This window comes from Zalophus californianus, chromosome 2 (assembly GCF_009762305.2).
Source record: "Zalophus californianus isolate mZalCal1 chromosome 2, mZalCal1.pri.v2, whole genome shotgun sequence".
Classification (NCBI taxonomy): domain Eukaryota; kingdom Metazoa; phylum Chordata; class Mammalia; order Carnivora; family Otariidae; genus Zalophus; species Zalophus californianus.
In genome coordinates, this window is record NC_045596.1 from 17036119 (window position 1) to 17059580 (window position 23462).

General features: G+C 39.1%; 1 protein-coding gene across 2 annotated transcripts in view; it reads right to left on the reverse strand.

The window, feature by feature from the left end:
* Positions 1-23462, reverse strand: part of KCNIP4 (potassium voltage-gated channel interacting protein 4) — a 1107330-nt gene that overhangs the window by 659797 nt on the left and 424071 nt on the right. The window lies entirely within an intron of this gene.

Here is a 23462-nt window from a genome sequence, read left to right on the forward strand (position 1 = left end):
ATCTGATACTTAATAAATATCTCCAACCCAAAAGCAAAAGGAAGGGCTCACTGGAGGCATTTCTATCTTCACTTGAGAGTCAACTGAATTCTGTATTTCACAGAGAGAAAACTGGAAGAAAAGTAGTTATCTATCATCTATCTATCTATCTCATAGATAGCTATAGAAGCTGCTCATAACATTAAGTAGAATTTATTAGCTTTATTTTAAATAATAAGATTCTAAAACACAGAGATGAATTTGTGTGGCCTATGTGCTAGAACCTGGAGAAGCTGAAGGTCAAACCTGAGTCGCCAATCTCTTACACTCTGATAGTCATGCATTTTCTTTTAGACTCTAGGACCAAGTGTCGGTCCCTCCCCCCGAGGGAACTCCGTCCTTAGAGTGTAGGGCACTTTTATTCTTCTTTGTGTCCCCTCCTCACCCTACTCCCTCCTTTAACAAAGCCAGGCAGGACTCGACACCAGGCACTGCTCTAGGTGCTGAGGCAGGAACAGTACCCTGAATACAGTACCTGACCCCAAGAGGTATAATAGCAGAGGGCTTGTAACCAGCAGTTTCTCACTTGAAAAATATTTGTTGAATACATTTTTAAAAAATCATCTGTGTTTTTAAAAGTTCAGTACTATAGTTCTGATCCACGGTTGGGATATAATGAATTAGAGTCCTATAATTTATTTTGACCGTATTTCTAGAGCCAATTATTCTTCAATTTATCTATTTAATATATTTTGTTTTGCAAACAACTGTCTTTCCTAAACTTTCTGCAGCTCCCGAGGGCAATTGCATTGCCGAGCTATTTCTCAGTACTGTGCCTGACACCCCCTAGCTCAGTTTTGGAAGCAAATTTAATGACCTCATTTTATAGTTTCTCCTCTAGATCTTGATGAAAATATTAAATCCAGTGACCAAGACTAATTCCCATTGAATAACATTGACTTTTCTTGTGTTCTGAAGTTAAAAATAGCCCTTTTCTGGGTAGAACATCCCAGCTAACAGTATATCAATTAATTCATGTATTATGGGGGCCATGATTCCACAGTTTACTAAAGCATGTCGTGGAGGCAAAACCATTAGCCTTGCTGTGGACAAATGTGAGCATTTATATGGCTTTCCTTGGCCCTCCTAACCTGCTTATTTACAATAGAAACAAGAAGCTGTGTTATTTTAGTTTATTTTTTTTAAAGATTTTATTTATTTATTTGACACACAGAGTGAGACACAGGGAGAGAGGGAACACAAGCAGGGGGAGTGGGGGAAGGAGAAGCAGGCTTTCTGCTGAGCAGGGAGCCCGATGCGGGGCTCCATCCCAGGACCCTGGGATCATGACCTGAGCTGAAGGCAGATGCTTAACGACTGAGCCACCCAGGCGCCCTGAAGCTGTGTTATTTTAAAACATCATTATGTTACTTCTCATGATGTTCTCTCAAAAATATTAGTCAAAATGTGTTATAATTAATTTCCTATGAGAGCATAGCATAAAAAAGGTGTGTAAGTCCCATTGGGACCTCATTCTCCTGGCTCCAAGCCACTCAGATGTGTTCCCTAAGTGTTACAGTGATAATCGAGTATTTTAGCCAAAGGCATATAAACGTAAAGGCATTTTCCTGCATGACTTATTATAATCATCACTCACAATTTATTTTCTTATTTTTTTTGAAATGTTATAAAACAAATTATTCCAAGCCTGCCTTCAAAATCTCTAATCATTAAGTATCAACCTGTCAACATATCCTGTTATCATTTAACAAATACCCCATTCTTTTTTCTTAGAAAAAACTTCGCCTTTCTCATTTTTTAAGTGGAATATGATTTTTTTTTCCTTTATGGCTGCTTCTGGTTGATGCATCTTGTTGTTGTTTCATATCTAGTTAACTTTCCATTTTTTAAACATTCCGTATTAACATTGAATGACTGAGGGTCCTAGGTTGTTTCTATTGTGTTCATTTGGTCTTTTGCTAATCCTTACACAGCATTTTTCTCAATAAAGATTCCATGTCCTTTGTTTAGTTAGAACTTGAGCTGAAATCTCAAAGGCCATCCTCCTATTGATGGATCTCAGTCTAGCTTTTGCTTCACCATCCCAACTAAGACCTAAATAACTACTTCCTGTTTGCTGCTACATTAAAAAAAATACGGCGATAAAGCTCGTTTCTCTAATGCCAGAAGTGCAATTTTCCTCGGCACCTTCGATGGTTTTAATACCTAAATATCTATAAACAATTATCTGTAGGCAGTAAGATTCTCCTTATTAGTGGGAATACTAACAAGGCAAAACAAATCAAAAACATAACAAAGTTTAGCAATAAAAGGATGTTTTCCAAATTGTTGAGGGAGGAGGAGAAAAAGATCAGGTTACCCCCCAAAGGGCTACCATTCAGATTCCAAAAGCCACAGTTATTTTGGCCCCTATGACACTGCTTTCCCCTGGAGGCAGGGGCATAGCCATGATTCTGGTGATCTCTCATTTTCTCTCAGAGGATAGGAATGTCCAAGATAAAGCAAGACAGGGAAAGCAATAATGACAAGCATTGTGGCTTTCAGAAGAGCCTTCCGATTTCTCTAGTTTGATCACAGCGTTTATCGATTCACTGTGGATCCCTGAGACATTCCTGAAGACGAACCTTTAGTAGGTTCAGCAGAATTAGATTACCTGAATGGCCATATCATACAGAGAGAAGAGAATTGGATTTCAGAGCTAGGTAACTTGAGTTTTTAGGTTTCAACATTTCCACTTATCTCACTCAGCTTTCTAATTTTAAAATGGAAGGTAGAGGGTCCACCAATTGCTTCATTATTTCCACAGATACATAATGACATCAATATGCCAATTACATCATGCAGTAGATGATCTTTTATGCACTTCCCTTTGAACTAGACCTGAGTCTTTCCATAAGCTTCTGTGATTTAGAAGGAACAGAAATGTAGACAAGCCCAAGATCTGCAGGGCACAAGTCAGCCAGAAGACACTCAACTCTTACCAACTGCTTGCTCTTTACATTACCCCCAGTCTCATCCTGCTGTTGCCCCGGGAGAACAAAAGATGAAGTAAAATAGGAAAAAAACATGCGATAAGGCTCGTATGGCAGAACATAGTAGATAATGATGGTAAATTAAAAACAATTTGCTAAGCACTGGCCATGTGCTTAACTCTGTGGGATGGCAGATGTGTCTGACATGCTTCCTGTTCTCAAAAAGTAAGACTCATATGGAATCAGTAGTGCACATTAAAGGGGACATATGATTGAATTGTGGAGAGTGTGGTTGACTAAAAACTGTACGATTTAGGGAGAGAAGACTCTTGGAAGAGTTTGCAAGTATAAGGTTAGTCTTTGAAACACACATAGGCAAAACATGCATACATATACATATATATGTTCATGTACAAAATATGTAACCTCAGCATGATTATCATACAAAATAAAATATTATAAAATTAAAGCATTATTTTGGGGCAATGAATAAAATGATTTATTTGTAGTGAAAGATATGGTTCCATATATAGTCATAGAATAATAACATTGAAAATTAAGTATTCAAGCTAATAACATAGAGAAAATATTTATAAAATAAGGAAAATATAAGAAAATCATGAAAAAATAATTAACGAAAAGAAAATAAAACAAACTCAGGAAAGTTGACTAATTTAACAAGCTAGGTATTTAAAATTGTCAATAACAAAACAAAACAGAAACCCAGATAAATAATATTAGAAATAAGAATGCATACAGAACTTGGACCCAGAGAGATTTTTCAAATTGTACAATAATATACAAATTTAAATGGTTCAACTTGAAAAGGTAGATGAAAGGGATAGTTTTATAGGAAAATATAATAAAATTGACACAAAACTTTTGAAAACCTAAGCTAAGAACCACCTAAGAAGTTTTAAAAGTATATGATCACATATTCCCATCCTATTGCAACCTAAAAAAGCACTTGGGTAAATGGTTTTATAGGAAAGTGAAATTGATTTTCAAAAATCAGCCATTTCCTAACTTAACCAATAGAGAGATGAACAACCTCTCAATTCATTCAACTGTACAAACTAAGCCTAATTCGGATACCATCAATCAATCAATCAATCAAAAAATACCAAAAAACCCAGACAGGAGTAGTTAAAACAACAACAAATATAAATTCAAATCTTAATAGATATAAAACCCTAAATGAAATAGAAAAAACAATCTCAGTTGGGTTATGACATAAGGCATTGTCTTCAACTTGATAAAGGATAATTAAAAGAACCTCATCAAAATATCACATTTTATAACAATGACTCACTAGAAGCAGTAAGTCCCTCTAAAGTGACTAGAATACTTGCTCACATCAGGTCAAGCAAATGAAAAACTTGGCACTAATGAGAAAGTTAAATAAAGTGGTAAGGTACAAAACAATAATTCAAAAAGCTATAACTTTGTATACTTCAGCAATCATCAAATAGGGAACATATAAGAAAATCTCTTTACAATAATAATAAAACCTATAAAACCTATAAAACATACAGGAATAAGCCTAATTAAAAGTATTAAAGAACCCATATTTAGAAAACTATACAGCATAAATGGAGAACAGAAAAAAGAAGACCTAAATAAATGAAAAGACATAAAATATTCCTAATTGGGGACATTCAATATCATTAGAGGTGTGAGTTACCTCCCCATTAAGTAATTTATAAATATTTCACAGTCCCAAACAAAATCTCAAGGGATCTGGCTGGCTCGTTTAAATAGAAGGTTAGAATAGATAAACAGATGAAATAAATAGAATAGATAATAGATAGATTGATTGATTGATTGATTGAGAGATGATAGAATAAATGTAGGGGAAAAAGCAAAAGAAATTAAACAAAATAATGAGAGGAAACCTGTACGACCAGATACCAAATGATATTTCTAGTAGCGGGGTACTGATACATATGTAGAAAGCCTGATCATTGGAACAGGCTAGAAAGTTCTGCAGTAGAACAGTGGGTATTTGGAAAATCCAAATTTCTGTAGGAAGTATAAACTATTCAATAAATGTCACAGGAAAAGCTGGCTACTCAAATAAAATTTTCAAATATCAGATCTTTGTGGTGAGTTCAAGGGATTCAAGGCAAATCAGTAAAAAAGATGGGATGGAAGAGGCGGTAGTAACAATGAGTCACAATGGTTTTACTTGGCGCAGCTCCGATTGGTCCGTTGCAGGAAAGAGGAAGTCGCTTATAGCAGGAGACCTTTCAGGACCACTACTGGAAATGGGAAGGAGGTCAAGGGAGATCCAGGAGGAGAGGGGGAAAGAGAGGAACTTACCCATCTAGGTGAATTTACGCAGCAACACCGGGGGTCTCAGTTTTCTGAAGTGCAGCATGGGTTTGGTGGTTTTTTATATCCCCAGAGAGTGTCTTTTCTATGTCTAACGGGTGGATGCAGCTTTGTGAGGAATGCAAAGCTGGCATACTCTAGCTGGCTAAAGATTTGCTTAATGGGGCTATGTTTAAAACAACTGGACAGGATGTGATGAGCCCTGGGTGTTATACGCAACTAATAAATCATTGAACATTATATCAAAAACTAATGATGTACTATACGTTTGCTAATTGAATTAAAATAAAAAAAATAAATAAAACAATTGGATATGTAACAATTTGAGTTTGGCACTGGTGGGCTTTTGAGCTAATGGGTCCCAGGCTGCTATGAAAAAGTAAACAACTTAGGGCCAATATATAAGGACCATCTTTGGTTCATGTATATAATAGATCTTCACCTCACTTTTTCCATGTACCTACCTATTTATGCATACATCTCAGGTTAGATAAAAATATTGTTATAAATATAGGAAAATAAATTTATAATGTCACGGTGGATAAAGCCTAAACCTCGAAGCCATATATTTAAAAATGGTTGCATTTGATGATATAAAATGTTTAAAGTTCCATATGGGTCTTAGTAATAATAACTGAGGTTTATATGATATTTTAATAATGGTTATATACATATATATTGATTTATTCAATCCTCACTCCAATTTATGAGCCTAGGTACTGTTATTCCCATTTTAGAGTTAATTATATAACTAAATGCACAATGTGCTTACATTAAATTGATTTGCAGGACTGCCCTATAAAGTTGTATCGGTTGTACACTGTGCAGCTTCACTGGTGTGTGCATCGGGGGAGAGGTGGCATTCTCAAAGATTTCGAGGTGAGTTGTGCCCCCCAAGAGTGTTACCGCACATAAGCTATACAACTGAACTCAGCAGTTTTGTAGAGTTCCTAAACTCATTAAAGCGTTCCCCACCTCAATACTGAACATACCACAGCCCCTACAGATATGACCTCCCCTGTCTACCTTGTGAACATGAACTTAGCATTCAAGACTCAACCCAAAATCCCTTTCCTCTGAAAAGCCTTTCCCGGCCCAATCCTGGCACGCACAACAAGGTCAACGTGACCACTTTCTTCTCCATCCTCCCATGGTCCCTTCCATAACCTATCCTACAACATTAATAATTTCATCTTACTTCTTGATTCACTCATCTGGTTCCCCCACCAGACAGCAAGCTGCTTGAGCTCAGAAATTCTTCTCAATCATCTTCTCATAAATGGTACCTGCCATAGGGTCTGATACGTAGTAGGTATTTAGTAACTATTTGTTGATTAAATAAATAACAAGGCCCAGAGAGAGACTCTACTGGTTTGCAATCTGCAAGATCTGCAAGCTATGATTTTCTTTGCTCCAGTCTGGTAATATTATCAAACATTCACTGGAGGGCATAGAAGAATTGAGAGCATTTGTAGTTGTCTTTTCACACGTTAATTAGCAAGGAGACAGTTCTCAGCTATAAAATCTTTACAGTTAGCAGAACACCCCTATCAGCAGTTACTTTTAAACATTATAGATAAATACTGTAACATTAAGTTTTGTGACACTGCAAATAAGTGTTAGCAAGGAACATAATTATATCACTGCACTCTTTTAAATTATTAAATGCTAACACTTCATTTACAAATCCATTACTCCTCACTGCCTAATGTCCATAATTCTTAGTAAGGTCTAGAACACTATTTATAATTTGACTCATCTATCTCTCTAAGTTCATCAGTCAGTCCAGCCTACTCCCACTTCCACATATGCCTTGTCATGCATAGACCATATACTCAGACACTCTGCACCTGGAAATTGCAAGTCACAACTACCCTAATCCAACTCCAGTTCCTTGAATCATCTCTCAACTTTAGAGTTTGGCATATTGTGGGGCGCCTGGGTGGCTCAGTCGGTTACCTGTCTGCCTTCGGCTCAGACCATGATCTCAAGGTCCTGGGATTGAGCCCCAGGTCAGGGTCCCTGCTCTGCGGGGAGTCTGTTTCTCCCTCTGCCTCTGCCTGCTTCTCCCCCTGCTTGCGCTTGCTCTCTCTCTCTCTTTCTGTCAAATAAATAAAACTTAAAAAAAAAAAAAAAAGATTTTGGCATATTCTGTCAACCTCAACCAAGAATGCCCTTCCTACTTTCATGGACTTCAAGCTGTTATTCATACTTTTAGTCTCAGCTTAAAAGCCACATCCCAATCTCTGTGAAACCACCTCCCCCAACCCCAGCAGAATCACGGGCTCCTTGTCTACAATGTTTATGGTTCTGGGTATGCAACTGAACAGTGTTAATCATGATATTTGTAATGTTTGTCACACTTCCCATCGACCTTTCACCTCTTTGAAAGAAATTGTAGATTCTTGCTTATTCATGAAATCCCCAGTATCCAAGACACACAGTGATGGCAGTCCTGTAATCGCCACTCAACCAGTGAGTGATGCAGAGCAAATAGGACAGTCTGGCTCAGGACTGTTCCCAGTCACCGGTTTGGAGAAAAGTCCACCTTGGAAAACGTTCACTGCTGCCTTACACTGTGGGGCACGGCCTGGGATTTGGTTTTCACCTTATTATTATTTTTGCCTGGTGGCGTAGAAAGGAAATTCATAAAAATAATTCCAGGAAGATCAACCTCTCTATTTCTCTCTATTTTCCCCACATATAGGCTTCACACACCTAGTCAATTTAGGGCAGCTTCCTGGAAACACGGAGACACAAAAATGAGCTGCATCTACTTACTCTTTTTTTTTTTTTTAAAGGCCAGTTTTGGGTTTCCTATTTTTTAATTTTAAGTTCAATTAATTAATAATATAGTGTATTATTAGTTTTAGAGTTCAGTGATTCATCCGTTGCATACAACACCTGTGCTCATTCCATCACGTCCCCTCCTTCATGCCCACCACCCAGTCACCCCATCCCCCTCTCCACCTCCCCTCCAGCAAGCCTGTTTCTTTCCTATGCTTAAGAAGTCTCTTATGGGGCGCCTGGGTGGCTCAGTTGGTTAATCGACTGCCTTTGGCTCAGGTCATGATCCTGGAGTCCCGGGATCGAGTCCCACATCGGGCTCCCTGCTCTGCAGGGGGTCTGCTTCTCCCTCTGACCCTCTTCCTTCTCATGCTCTCTGTCTCTCATTCTCTCTCAAATAAATAAAATCTTTCAAAAAAAAAAGTCTCTTATGGTTTGTCTCCCTCTCTGGTTTCATCTTGTTTTCTTCCTCCCAGGTTTTTTGTTTTTTTTTTTTTAACTAACCAGAATCATGCTGTATGTATTGTTCATGTGCTTTTTGGAGATGTTCTCAGCCTGGCACACTCCTTTTATCCATTCTATATTCCACAGAAATAGATGTTTGTGTTGCTTCATTCTGCTGTTATAATTATTCCCACTTTTGTGCACAAACTTGGGCACAGGGGCTGAAATTTGAGGGGAACAGTGTCAACTTGAGCCCTTGGCAATCTGAGGTGAAGGCGTGTTGACTTGGCATTTAGCAGGTGGCAGGCCGTGCACGCTGACTCGGGCAGGAGGGCGGCTGGACGGTGAATTTGGGACCCACAGGCCAATGGCATTGTGTGTGACAGGGACATGGTTGGTTTTGCTTTTAATTTTTGTTTTTCTGGGAAACTTGATCTCTCCCTCTATTCTAAATGAAAGGCTTGCTGGATAGAGTATTCTTGGCTGTAGATTTTTTCCTCTTAGCAGTTGGAATCTATCATGCCACTTTCTTCTGGCCTGCAGAGTTTCTGCTGAAAAACCCACTGATAGCCATATGGGGTTTCCTTTGTATGTACCTGCTTTCCTTTCTCTTGCTGCTTTTAAAATTCTCTCTTTCTCACTACTTCTGGCCATCTTATTTATTTTGTGTCTTGGTGCAGACCTCTTTGGGTTGGTTTTGTTGGGGGGCTCTCTGTGCCTCCTGGATCTGGATTTCTCTTTCCTTCCCCAGATTCAGGAAGTTTTCAGCTATTATTTCTTCAGACAAATCTTCTGCCCCCTTTCCTCGCTCTTCTCCTTCTGGGATCCCTATCATGCGACTGTTAGGCCTGACAGCGTTGCTCAGTTCCCTGGGTCTATTTTCATTTTGCGTATCCCCCCCCCCCATCTGCTCAGCTTGATTGCTTTCCATGACTCTGTCCTCCAGGTGGCTGGTCCTTTCTTCTACTTCCTCTTGCTTGCTATTTATTCCAAATGGTCTATTTTTATTTCCATTTAGTGAATCCAATAGCTCTAACTGGTTCTTTTTTATGTCTCCTAGCTCTTGGTGGAGGGTCTCAAGGAAGTCCTGCAGTCCTTCCTCAATTCCAGCGAGAATCTTTATGAGCGTTACTTTAAATTTGCTATCAGACATATTACTTATCTCCACTTTGCTTAGGTCTCCTGCTCTGATTTTGTCCTGTTCTTTGATTTGGGACACATTCCTCTGTCTCCTCATTCTGTCTCTTGCGTTGTCTGTTTTTCTGTGTTAGGAAAGTCAGCTACATCTCCTGCCCTTGAAAGTAGTGGCTCTATGAAGAAGAGGCCCTGCAGTGCAATGTCTGTTCCCCAGAACCTGGTGCTTCAGGGGGTGTCTCCTATGTGTGTTGCTCCAGGGGGTGTCGTACCGTTGTGGCTGGGATGTGTTTGCCTTCAGTCCTGTTGTCTGCGATGGCTCCCTACCTGTTGTGGGCAGTCTGGTGCCCGTGGTGTTAGTGGGCTGCTCCGGGGCTGCCTCGGGCTTGAGTCCAGTCAGACCAGATGTTTGCCAGAGATGCAGTAGCACCACACTGCAGGCACTGTCCCTGTGTCGTCCCCGGAGAAGCTTTTGTTGGTGGGTGGGGCCTGCAGTCAGACCAGCTGCCTGCCCTCAGCCCCCTGCTGGGGTCACAGTCAGACGGGTGTGTGGTTATCTTCCCCTCTCCCTGGGGCAGGACTCACTCTGGAGTGGTGCTGACCTCCTCTGGGCCGCGCACACACTGCCAGGCTTGTGGCACCGCTTTGACGGGATCTTGCCAAGAGCGATCAGAGGGGGTGGATCTGCTTCACTGTGGCCTCTTGTCTATGCCGGGCTGCAGAGAGTCTGTTCTGCCAGTTTTCAGGCTGCTTTTTGGGTTATTTATGCCGACATGGGTGCTCTCTAGGCGGCCACGTGGCAAGAGGTGAGCCCAGGGATGTCCTGCTCCACCATCTCTGTATCTACTTGCTCTTTATTTTTTTATTAGCTCTGGTAATTTTTGATCGGTACAAAGAATCTGCTGGACGGTATGGCAGGGCAGTGACCTGATGGGCATCTCCTCTTTTTTACAGTGAATTACTCACTTCCTCTCGCAATGCTGCGGATGGGAGCTGTGGGCGGCGTAGGGGCTTAGAAGTTACGGTTTGGGCTTGGATTAGGGCACAGATTTAATAATTCCAAAACTCAAAAGCAACTTCCAAGATAAAAGCAGAATTTATAAATTGAGAGATGCTCTGAACATAGGAGATAAGAAATAAGTAATGTATTTTAGGTGGTTTGAGAGTTTTATCTCCCTACCCCCAAGATCAAAGGAAATGGAAGGACTCAGCTCAAGAACTATCAGTGAAACTGTGAGTTCCACTCATGTTTGTATTTTGTGTAATTCTAGTTCTACCTAGTTTGTTGACTAAATACTAACAAGTATTAAGAGAAAATTAAAAAGGCTCTTTTTTTTTTTCTTTTCTAAAAACTGCTTGGGACAATTCTTCTCAATTGCATCATTCTAAATATTCTCCCCAGACTTGGCTCTCCTACCATTATGTCATTTCCTATCACTAGACCATTTTCTAATTTTCAGATACAGTTTTTAAAAACAGGGGCACGTGGGCGGCTCAGTCAGTTAAGTGTCTGCCTTTGGCTCAGGTCATGACCCCAGGGTCCTGGGATCAAATCCCAAATTGGGCTCCCTGCTCAGCAGGAGGCCTGCTTCTCCCTCTCCCTCTGCCTGTAGCTCCCCCTGCTTGTGCTCTCTCTCTCTTTGTCAAATGAATAAATAAAAATCTTTAAAAAAATAAAAATAAAAATTTAGAACAGTTTTATATTTACATAAATAAATCTTGAGGCTAGTACAGACAGTTCCTTCTACCCAGTTCCCCGGTTATTAACACCTCATACTACCTTGGCACATTTGTTACAATATTGATACATATTTATTAACTAAAGTCCATACTTTATTCAGATTTCTTTACTTTTTCTCTAGAGTTCTTTTTGGTGCCAGGATCCCACTGAGGATAGCAAATTACATTTGGTTGTCATGTCTGCTTAGGCTCCTCTTGGCTCTGACAGTTTCTCAGACTTTCCTTGTTTCTGATACCTAGTCTATTTTGAGAGCACTGGTCAGGTATTTTGTACAATGTCTCTCAATTGGGATTTGTCATGCATTTTTCTCATGATTAGACCAGGGTTATATATTTTCCTCTGCCACAGAGGTGAAGTGCCATTTTCATCATATCATATCAAGGATGCATACTGTGTCATGTTGACATGACCTATCACTGTTGATAACCTTGATCACCTGGCTAAGGGAGTGTCTGGCAGTGTAAATTTATTCTATTTTTTCTCCTTTTCCATACTATGCTCTCTAGAAAGAAGTCACTATAATCAGCCCATACTTAAGGAATAGGAAGTTATGGTCCATCTCTGTGACAGCAAAGTATCTACAAAAATAATGTGGAATTTTCCACATGTAGATTTTCCTGTTATCCCTCATTAATCTATTTATTCAATCATTTATTTGAGCATGAAATCATGGATATTTATTTTATATTTGGGCTTGTAATAAACTGCCACCTTATTTTTCTGCTCCAATTAATTCCAGCCTTGGCCTTTGGAAATTAACTCAGTTGGTTTCTGTGTCCCTTTGACATCACTGTAGGTTTTGGTTTGTGTTTTTAATTTAGCATTTCCTTACTTTCAAACTCATCTTGTGTATGTTCTGTCTCAGTCCTAGAATCAACTATTTCTCCAAGGAGCCCTGGTTCCTTTTACTGAAGAATGGTGTTAATTCCCAAATCTGGGCACTAAGTGTGCTCATTGCTTCTGGGGTGTTGTTGATTCTAGGTCCTCTCAGATGACAGCAACAGAATGTATGTCTGTGTACTAAACTGTGTATACACCCACATATATAGATATTTCTATATTTAACTACCTGTATCTATATTGAGCTAAACATGAATTCATACTGATATGTCCGGTTCTAATCCATTACCACACAAATTAGTCTAGCCTCCTCCCTTTGTTTATCTATAATTTCTTACTCAAAAGTGAATAACCTGGCTCTCCCACCCACCATCTATTTATGTAATTATTCAATTCCAGTATATATGTATAACAGTACCAGAATTGTTAACCCATACCCTATGAGAAACAGTCCATTTATTTTCCAAACTACATTTCATTTCTAACTTTGGATTTCCTTAAATCTGGAAAAAACTGTAGGGAAAAAAATTTTAAAAAGGTGAGATGATGTCAACACAAGTTAAATGAAATAAAACTAAAGAATATGGATACAGTAAAGAAGCTCTACACAAAGTCAGGTATAGATCCAGGAAACTCAACAAAGAATATGGAAGAAGGTACTTTGATTAATGTTATCTTGGTTAGGTAAGCTTTAACAGTAAAATAAACCCTTATCATCAGTCATGTAGAAAGCAGGAATTAAGAAATACACAAAGAGCATGAGTGTTGGCTGTGGGTAAATAAACCCATACCGGGAGAATACAGGTTCCAGAAAGCAGAGAAAAACAAAGGAATCTAACAATCAGTTAAATAGGTAATGAAGGTAATGAAAATAAAGTTAGGAGGGCCAAAGAGTTGGGATCTTGGGATCTAAATATCTTGACAGGGAAAGAATTGATGCTACCTCAGTACAGGGTCTTGTAAGTACTTTATCTTAGGGATTTTATATAGAACCGGTGAGGAAAAGTCTAAGTATTAATTAATTGAAGTGAATAAGAAATTAAAGGCATTTGGCTAAACTTAAGCAGTGAGTAATGTCCTTCAGGAGCCAGCACAAAGCTGTATTTCCCAAGAAGCCTCCCGAGGCCATAGGCAGGGGTTCCTCATCCAAATCTCACATTAGAATGTTCTCATCATTACTGTAATTATTTGCTTATATGTTTGCAAGCAAGGGAGTGAGGTTTGTAAGGACAAGGACCATGACAAGTTCCTTTTGATCAATACTCGGCACTGTGCTTGGCAATAAGCAGCGACTCAGTACATGCTCAATAAATAGAACAAAGGAAAAAAGAGAATCCCAGCCACAAGGCTTTATGAACAGAGTTAAAAAAAAATAAAATAAAACAAAACACCCTCTCTCTAGCACTAAGTCAATGCCTTTGTGGTTGATTAAGAAGGTGGGCCTTTGGTATGTTGGTTTTTCCAAGGTGTTTTTTTTTTTTAAACCTTAACGGCTGCAACTGTAACTAATTCAGTAATCTACCTGCAAGGACTAAAATCTATGATGAAAACAAATTATATTAGAGCATTTAATTAATCCTATTATTCTACAATCCCATTAACAAGGAGCTCACTAGCATCTTACATCTTTATTTTCCAAGGGAGGTATAGCCAAGGAATTATATTATTAAGCATTTCTGTTGTACTCTAATTTCTGCATGATGTATCATGAACACATTTAACTGCATTCTACTTTTCTGCAGAGAGTTCCATCTTTGGAAATTGCTCTGGTGATGCAAAGGACCAGAGGGTAGCTATTCTGAGTTTGTCCTCTAATTAAAAGATGTCACTAGTTTTCTGTATACTCAGAACATGGGCAACTTTTATCACCAGGAGCTTTTATTCCCAAACCATTCATAGAATGAGCTGAACTGTATAAACATTGAGATTTTGGCACATCTTTCCAGACTGGATGAAGAAAACTATGACATCCCAAAGTTCTTTGATTGGGAGAAAAAGTGAACTTTCATAAGTTTAGTGAGACTTTCAATTTCTTGGCTGACTACAGTTTATTTTCCGAACAGTTAATTTAAGTTTTGCCTAATTCTATATGAAATATATGAGGGCGTAGGATAGATACATGGAGAGGTGTCTTTTGTTTGGGGGATTTTTTTGCTTTGAAAGATATTTTTAATTTTATGTAGGTATTTAATGTACTTAAAAGAGAACTTTTGTTGAAGTGTACCCATTCTCATACACTTACAGGTTTGGGTTGGTAACAGTGGGAAAGTCATTTAGATCCCTGGGCTTCTGTCAGCTCATGTGTAGAAAGGGGGCAGCATTAACTTGACTCTTCCTTATTTGAAGAAAGAAAGATCTGACTAGCAGCTGAAATCCCTTCTAGTACTTGAATTTGATAGGAGAGAAATAAGCTCATGAAACACATGTTCTTATTTTCCTGGGACACAGAAGTCTCTGTTGCTTGCCTTCTGCCAATCCCACTCCATCTCTACCTCCAAAACACAGAGCCAGAAAGAATTTTCTGTCTTAATAAAGACTCACAAATACTTCCAAGGCAATAAGGCTGCAGGGAAAACAAAACAGAACTAAGAATTTACTAGGAAACATTGGAAACACGAATCAGCCAATACTCATATTTCATCCAGGAAACAGATTCCTAAGAGATAAGTTCACTTGAAAAGTCATCCGGAAAAACCATAAAAATTCAATATGTATACATTCTCCCTTTACTATCTAAAAAGTTTTTTGTAAGAAAATACTTTTATTTAACCAAACACACACACACACACACACACACACACACACACACACACACACACATTTTTTAGTTGGCCAGAAGTAAATACCAGTCTACAGGTTGAGGTAAATGGAAGAGCTAGCATTTATCATGGACTTCCCATGTCCTACATGCTTTATATGTACTTTAGGATGAAGGAAAAGTCAGGTGTGTGTTGGTGCATCCCAGTGGGTGGGAAAGTTGCTCAACTTGGAATTTTAAGAGAAGGCCTCTCTGAAGAAGTGACAGTGCAGTTGAAACCAAAGTTTGCATGGGAAGATATTTCAAAACAAAAAGAATAGCACATGCAAAGGCCTGCAAGTAGAAAGAATAAATCTCCCCATAATTCCCCAATGTAAAATAAAACGAGGCTTATAAAATAAAAAGGATTATAGGAAGTACAGTTTGAACATAGATAGAAAGTGCCAAGCATGGCAGAGATTGGCTAGCTGTTGACCAGTCTTCTCTGTTCTTCCACACGGGCAGAGGTCAAGTCAAAATGACATTTCTCAGACACCCTTGCAGCCAGGGATGGCTTTGTGAATAAATGCTGACTATTGGGCTTGGGTGGAACTGATGAAAGCCAGGTCTGGAGCATAAAAACTTCCTAGCATGATCCTCCATGCTTTGTCCCCTGAGGCAACAGCTATGGCCGATGCCTTACAGACTGAGGAACCACAAGATAAGAGCAAACGGGGCCCCGGAAATGGCATCTGAAATTGAGCTCTGTCAGAAACACCCACTGGGACTTTACAAAGGACTAGAAATAAACTTGTGTTCTGACAAGCCACCTACGTTTTGGGGTTTGTTTGTTATATCAGTGTTGCCTTGCCTAGTTATAGGGTTGGATGATTTTTAAAAATATCATATTCATAGTGAAACTGCCCGCATCCCCAAAATTTAAAACCCAGGGAGGAATAGTAGATGCAGAATAACTGGTTAAATGAAAAGAAAAAGTATTATGTACCTCAAGACAATCACAGACTCACTGGATAAAAGTTAATTTTTTCAAACCCCTGGCACACAATCTTAGAAGTGGTCGTTTTACTTCCAAGAATAGGTTTTCTTCTATGTCCACGGACAACTAATTGTGATTTTGAGCAAGAGTATCTCATAGAAAGTTTGCTGGCTGAAGTCTGATTACTAGCATTTCCATCACATGTGGATGACCGTTTCAAACAAAAAAAGACTGAAATGGAAATATCAGTAAATAGAATGTATCCGTTGATATACCATTTTGTTAATTACTCAAGGATTTCCTTGAGCAGATATACAAATATCCTTGTTGGTGATATATTACTGCTTCTTCTGCCAAGATTTCATTTTGTGAATTCACAGCCCTTGAGTGAATACACGTGTGACTGGTTAATTGAATGGTCCTAATTTCTTGACGTTTAACAGGAGATAAATTTATTTTTCTTTAACTACCGGCTTTAAAATATTCTGTAGGATATATCATCCCCATCTTTGGAGAATATCTGGGGGTTATGCCAAGTTCTAGTCACTTACATTCTAAGGAAGAGTCTCATTTTGGTAACTAAGACTCGATTTCCTGTATGAACCACCTCAATCCAGTCAAATAAACACTTCATTCTCCAGTGCAAAATTCTCCCCCGCAGCTCCCACCCAAGGTGTGTTCCTGCTTTGAAAATCTACAGTAGAGTAAAACAAACCACTTTCTTCCTGCTTCTTTTCCTTTTACCTCTTCATCCCATTCATTCTGCTGTTTCAGATTCCTCCAAAGTCTGAGCAGGAGAGTTGTTGGGGAAAGAATGAAGAAACAACAGGTGTTTTAGTTACATGGAGCTGCTTAGAGTTCTCTCTTGGCTTTCATCTTTAGATGAGAACTCCAAATTCTGGCTCTCCTGGATTCCCCACCAGGCCATCTGTAGGGCAGTTTTCTCAGACATAGGTGGTACAGTCAATGCCTGACTTCTAGACAGCCCCTCTGCCTGTCCATCCAAATCTACCCCATAGCCTCTAAATACTGGTGCTTCTTTGCCTGACCTTCTTAGACAATCCTCTTAGTTGGATTGCCCTTAGATGGTTGTGACTATTTTCTAAGACATCCACTAGGCCGGTGGGAAACCAATACATCCCTGGGACACCAGATGCAGGTAGCTTCACTCCCCACGTTCTCTGCTTATCCTGATCTCCCACCACAAGAAACTCGAGAGATTCATCCACCTCCACAATTCTCCAGGGACAACACAAGACCGGTCTATGCTTATGCGCATGTATGGCACGAAGTCCTGAGGACATTTTTAAGTCCTCCTAAGAACTGTATTCTTATACTCCATTTTAGTACACTAGATTGGCCCTTGAGTTTCTGCTACCTCAGTAAGGTTCTAGCAAGGCAATAAGGGTCCTATCAGCCTATCATAGCTTACAACACAGTATCTTTGAGATGATCTCTTGAAAGTCCTTCTTTCACTTGAATGAAGTATACCCCTCCCCACTTATAGAGGTTAAGAGAAAATCCAAGTTCTGCTCTGCAGACCTTAGACTCACCATCATAGTAACAAATTCCATTTCCCAAAGACTTCTGGCTTCTGTTTAATAGGGTAGATGGGAGTTCAAATGATCACTTAGACAACCTCAGAGCAAACTCTGTGGACAAGTTCTCTTGTCTGGCAGCTCTAGCACTGTGCTCTGGGGCTAGAGCCCACAAACAAAGATACCAGAAAAAAGGTTAATTCAACTTACATATTTAAGGAGAACATTTACATGTTCAGAATGAAGAATATTACAGTCATAATCTCCCTTAATCCTATAACAATTTTATGAAGCAGAGAGGATCATTCCCCAATGTCGGAGCTGTTGAGATAGCAAGTTTGTACATTGGTCCAGATCATCAAGCACCTTGTAAGTGGCTGAGCTGGGACCCTGCTCCACAGTTTAGTAATGCCATTCTCTTAACGACCTCAGTGTTAAAAGATTCATAAGAAGACAAATAGGAGACACAATTACTTTTTTAATTGATATGAGTACTGGCCTTAAAGATCTAGGATAATTAACTAGAAATATGAATATGAAATGTTATAAGAAATTGACTTTAAAAAATTAATGATCTTCTAAATACCAATGACAATAAAACAGAAAAATACAATGGGGGAATATCTAAAGCAAGACTTTACCACCAGCAATATTAATAACAAAATATAAAATATTTAGGAGTAGCCCTCACCAGAAATCTGATAATATTTTATTTAAAAAAATCCCAACAGACATTTAGTAAGACATACAGAAATGAATAAAGAAGTACATATTATTCCTGTGCTAGCTGGCCAGATGTTAAGCTTTGTCATTGGAGAGTATTCAATGGGCATTATAGGAGAAAAGGTGACACGGGCTCGATCCCAGGCCTTCTGGATCGTGACCTAAGCCAAAGGCAGAAGCTTAACTGACTGAGCCATCCAGGGACCCTGAAAAGGTGTATTTTATATTACCATGACATCTAAGTACTTTGGATTCAACTGAAATGGAAATTTACACCTATAGAAGGAGCTCACGAGACCAGGAATGATACTACAGGTAATCAGAGAATAAGAGAAGGGATGCCTTGGTGCTGGAAACTGGCTGACCTATGTTGCTGAGAATCAACAAAGAAAAACCTGGGACCAAAGCGGGGGCTTATGACAAGAAGCTTATACTTCCTGTTCTTGTTGTCAAGTCCAGTGGGACAGGTCTGTCTAGGGACATGAGAGTGTGGCTTCTCAAGCACTGAGGTGAAAAAAAGTCCAAGCCTAACTCTGGCAATAAGGCAGATACCCAGACTTCTCCAAACCAGAGACATGCCATGTTGATCTTGGTTTGGGCTATAACAGCTCTTGACTGATTCACTGTGACTGGTTTTCCTGCCTCCAGGCTCAACCTCCTTCAATCTTCTCAACACAGTGGAGCCAGATTGGTTTTCTCAGTGCCATTCTGATTATTGTAGTCCCTATCACATAATATTTCAGTAATTTCCCACTGCCTAGAGGATAATGTCCGCTCTTCCTCTAAAGGAGGAACAGGTTACTTCTCATTTATCTAAAGTAGACTCGTCAGGTTCAAATCCAGCCTTCATACTCACAACCGTGTGATGATACTGGGCAGGTTATTTAACTTCCTTGTGCTAATGTTTTCTCATCTATAAAACAGAAATATTAAATTCTATGGGGCACCATCCATATGAGCAATGATGTGAAAAGTACCCCCTGGAGCAGGGCAATGAGGCAGCCTAAAGATACATACCTCGCATGACTGTCAAGAAGGTTCACTAGTGTAGTGCATAGGAAGTATGTACAATAGTGCTTGGCACATAGTCAGCCTTCAGTAAAAGCTCACTGTGATGATGATTATCAGTCGTTTCTCTCTGTGACTCTTAATATCCACCCTCATTGAGTTACATGTTCTTAAATCATGCTGTTTCATACCTGAAGCTCCAGCACCATGATCTTTCAGTCCAAATGCCCTTCCTTCCTCATATGATAAACGCCTAAACATCCCTCAAGCCCTGGCTCAGGTGTTTCTTCTCTGTGTTCTTCCCTGACTCCACCCAATTTTATACCCATCCTTTCATTAAAGCTACTTCAAGTCCAAGACTCTATTGTTACAGTAAATCCTCTCTACTGACATAGTCGTTCATGTTTATAGTGTTCTATGAGAAAATATGTCCCAAACCATGTCATTAAACTACCTTCAAAACTGATGACATATTCTCCTAAACCTTTACTGTAATTGAATACTTTTCCTGAAATCAACTCACAATTTCACTTATATAAATTCATTTCAAAGGGAACTCCATATAACTATTATAAATTAGTAAGTTAGTATACACTACTCTATGAATGAATAATAGGGGGTGCCTGGGTGGCTCAGTTGGTTAAGCGTCTTGCCTTTGGCTGGGGGTCATGATCTCAGGGTCCTGGGATCAAGACCTGCATCTAGTTCCCTGCTCAGCAGGGAGTCTGCTTCTCCCTCTGCCCTTCCTTGTGCTCTCTCTCCCTCTCTCTCTGTCTGTCTCAAATAAATGAATAAAATCTCAAAAACTAAAAATGAATAATAATTATGATACAACAACAACAAAAATCCTTGTTCATCTACCAGCTAATTCATCAGATACCAGCATTCTGGTGGGTAATTCTGTATTGATATATAAAAACTCTGGGTGTGGGAAAATCTATAATAATATCCTCAGCACCTATTATATAATGTTGGGCGTGATGATGTTGGCAATCTTAGCAAATGATTCTCAAATTGTCACAATCTTTCAGAAAGCTCTGAATTCAAATTTTGACTTTAAAAGTGGGGAGAAAACTATGGATCTTTACAAATTTAACAATTGACTAGCCGAGTCAGATTTTGCTGGAAAAAAAAAAATTCACCTGAATATCATTTGTCCATGGAAATAGAATTTTCAAATCTGGAACTGAAGTTAACAGGCTAGAATGAAGGTAATATGAAGGATAGTCTTTAAATTAACTACTGGGAATATTTTTGATTACCCTCAAGGAACTACTACTTTTTTTCTATTGCGTATTAAGAACTATGAAATTGTCTTTGGCCAGTAGATATATCAGAGCCAAATATGTGTCTCAGCTGTAAGAACAACTCAAGCTTTTCCACTGTGCTATCTGTACATTCTTTTTTTTTTTTAAGATTTTATTTATTTATTTGAGAGAGAGAGAGAGAGAGAAACAGCATGAGAGGGGAGAGGGTCAGAGGGAGAAGCAGGGTCCCCGCCGAGCCGGGAGCCCGATGTGGGACTCGATCCCAGGACTCCGGGATCATGACCTGAGCCGAAGGCAGTCGCCTAACCAACTGAGCCACCCAGGCGCCCTACATTCTTTTTCTGTTAGTGTTGTCTCAGTTTTTAATTTCCTCTTCCCCCTCTTTTGATGATAGCTTATTATTTTAATTTCTGGGTTTTTAACACAATCTAAGATTTCTATTGACCCAGATATATAAATAATTATGTTAATAAACAACCAAATAAATCAATGGATGGATGGATAAATAAGGAAGGTCACAACTGGCAGTGCAAAATGCTGATACACTTAGGCATTTTGGCTGGGGATGGGGGAGAATTAGTTAAGATACAGGAAATGGGGCAAGATGGAAATTAAAAAGCCCCTCAGTGGATAGTACTTTTTTCCACCTCTCAATCTCTTATGACAACAATTTGAAGGCACAGCTACTGACAGCAAAACCAGTTTAATCAACACTTGGGATCTAGCTTCTCAGGAATAACAACTGTGCACACAGATGGGAGATGCTGGGTGTGTGGCGGCTGGGCTGGCAAAGTGAATCACACACCTCTATCTCACCATGCAGTGCAAAGTGCTGTGCAAGGGGAAATAAAACATGGTCACATATGCTGAGGGGTTTTAAGATGCAGTTGGGAAGCCATTAAGGAGGCAGGCACCTCCTCACCAGGAGGAACCATGAACTCTTGAACTGGGCCAAACCACAAATACCCTGAGCATTCTGTAGGAACTCCTGCAACTTGCTACAGTAATAGATTTTTGCTTAGTGACAGCCTCAGCAACCAGTTCTATTTAGCAGAGATTAGTTTTCTGGAAACAGACACCAATCAACACTCTTTGTAAACAACTTATCCAAGCATTCCCTTTTGTCTTTAAAAAGCCCTGACTTTTGCCCCCTGATGGGATAGTATTTGGGTTGCTATCCAAATCTGGTTACCCCAAGTTGCAATTCTTTGATCCCAAATATTTTGCTTAATCACTGTCTCCTGACAATTTTGGGCTAACAGCACATTCAATGACCAAAAAGCAAACAGTGACTCTGATTCACAAGGAAACAGATACCAAACTGAGTTGACAAACTCCAAGCCAAGAAAGGAGAAATCAATTTTCATTACTATCTGAGTAATAAAGTCACTGCTTCCATGGGGGACTTGCTTACTTACAAAGTTACATCATATTATAATTTTCAATATTAAAATTTCTTCCACATATATCATTTAAAAGGCTGGAAAAATACTACATAAGCATTGATAATAATTCAAAGCTAATAAAACAATGTGATAGCACAAGTGCTATAAAGATCAAACAGATCATTGAGAAAAAAACTCAAAGAAAGTACTTTCCTTTTTTTTCTTCAAAGAAGTCTCTTAGCATTATATTTATTTGACAAATACATGAGATATAAGTTTATATAAGGTGGAAAATAACTTAGATATAGTATAAGGAATCCTATCTTTGGGTATAGAGGGATTCTATGAGCATATGGACAGTGTAACAGAGTTATTTCATTTTGATGATGATACAGTCACTTTGAAATAGAACATAATAATGAATGCAGAAACACTCTGCTTTCAGAGTTTATAAATGTAACCATTACTTTTAAAAGCTGATTTATCTTCCAAGTTTCAATTTCTTTCTCTCTCACATGTACACGCACACACAGGAATGAATGTTCACAAAATAGATTTTGGTCTCAAATTTTTGGAAAACAAGTATCCAGAAACACAGATGGTAAATTTCAACTTTGTAAAATTTGAGAAAATCAGAAATTCAAGTTCATATACAAGGTTACTAATACCAGGTTTCTTTATAAACTCCAATGAGTAAGAATCAAACCACAACAGCTACAACCAACTAAAAGGTATTTATTTATTTATTTATAAAGATTTTATTTATTTATTTATTTGAGAGAGCGAGAATGAGAGATGGAGAGAGAGAGCACATGAAAGGGGGGAGGGTCAGAGGGAGAAGCAGACTCCCTCCTGAGCAGGGAGCATGATGCAGGACTCAATCCCGGAACTCCAGGATCATGACCTGAGCCGAAGGCAGTCGCGTAACCAACTGAGCCACCCAGGCACCCCTGAAAGGTATTTAAATGGTCAATTTCTATGCTACCAATGTTTCTAAAGAGCTTAATGCCTTTGTGTTCATCTTGGAAACAACGAGCTCCTATGAGGTAGCTCCTCATGGAAACTACCAAGACACAATTTCACTTAATTTATAAGTTTTATAACTTTAATTTGAGGTGTGTATAGAAGAGAGAACTGGTTAGGGAGTCAAACAGCCTGGGTGTTAGTTTCTGAAATCTACCACTCATTATCTTATCGGATATTTAGCAACTTCATCTTAAAAAACTTCCCTGAGCCTTAGTTACTCAGTTACTGAGAGAAAGAGAGAGCGAGTGACATATCTTTTGAAGGCTGTTAGCCTCCTCACTCCTAGAGAGGAGCTCCTTTGTGTAATTCCTTCTGCTGAGCTGCCTGGACACAGACTCAGAATTCTCGGTATGCTTTGAGAGTCAAATGGTTCAAATAAGATATTCAACCCTATGGGGAAAAGGACCACCTAATCTTTCTTAACTCAAAGGCAGAGGAGTATCTGCTACTTGACTGAACAGGGAGGCTACCTTGAAGTTCTCTAGAAACATGTCCTCCCGGGTCATCAAGAGATGCACCTGTTGCTCA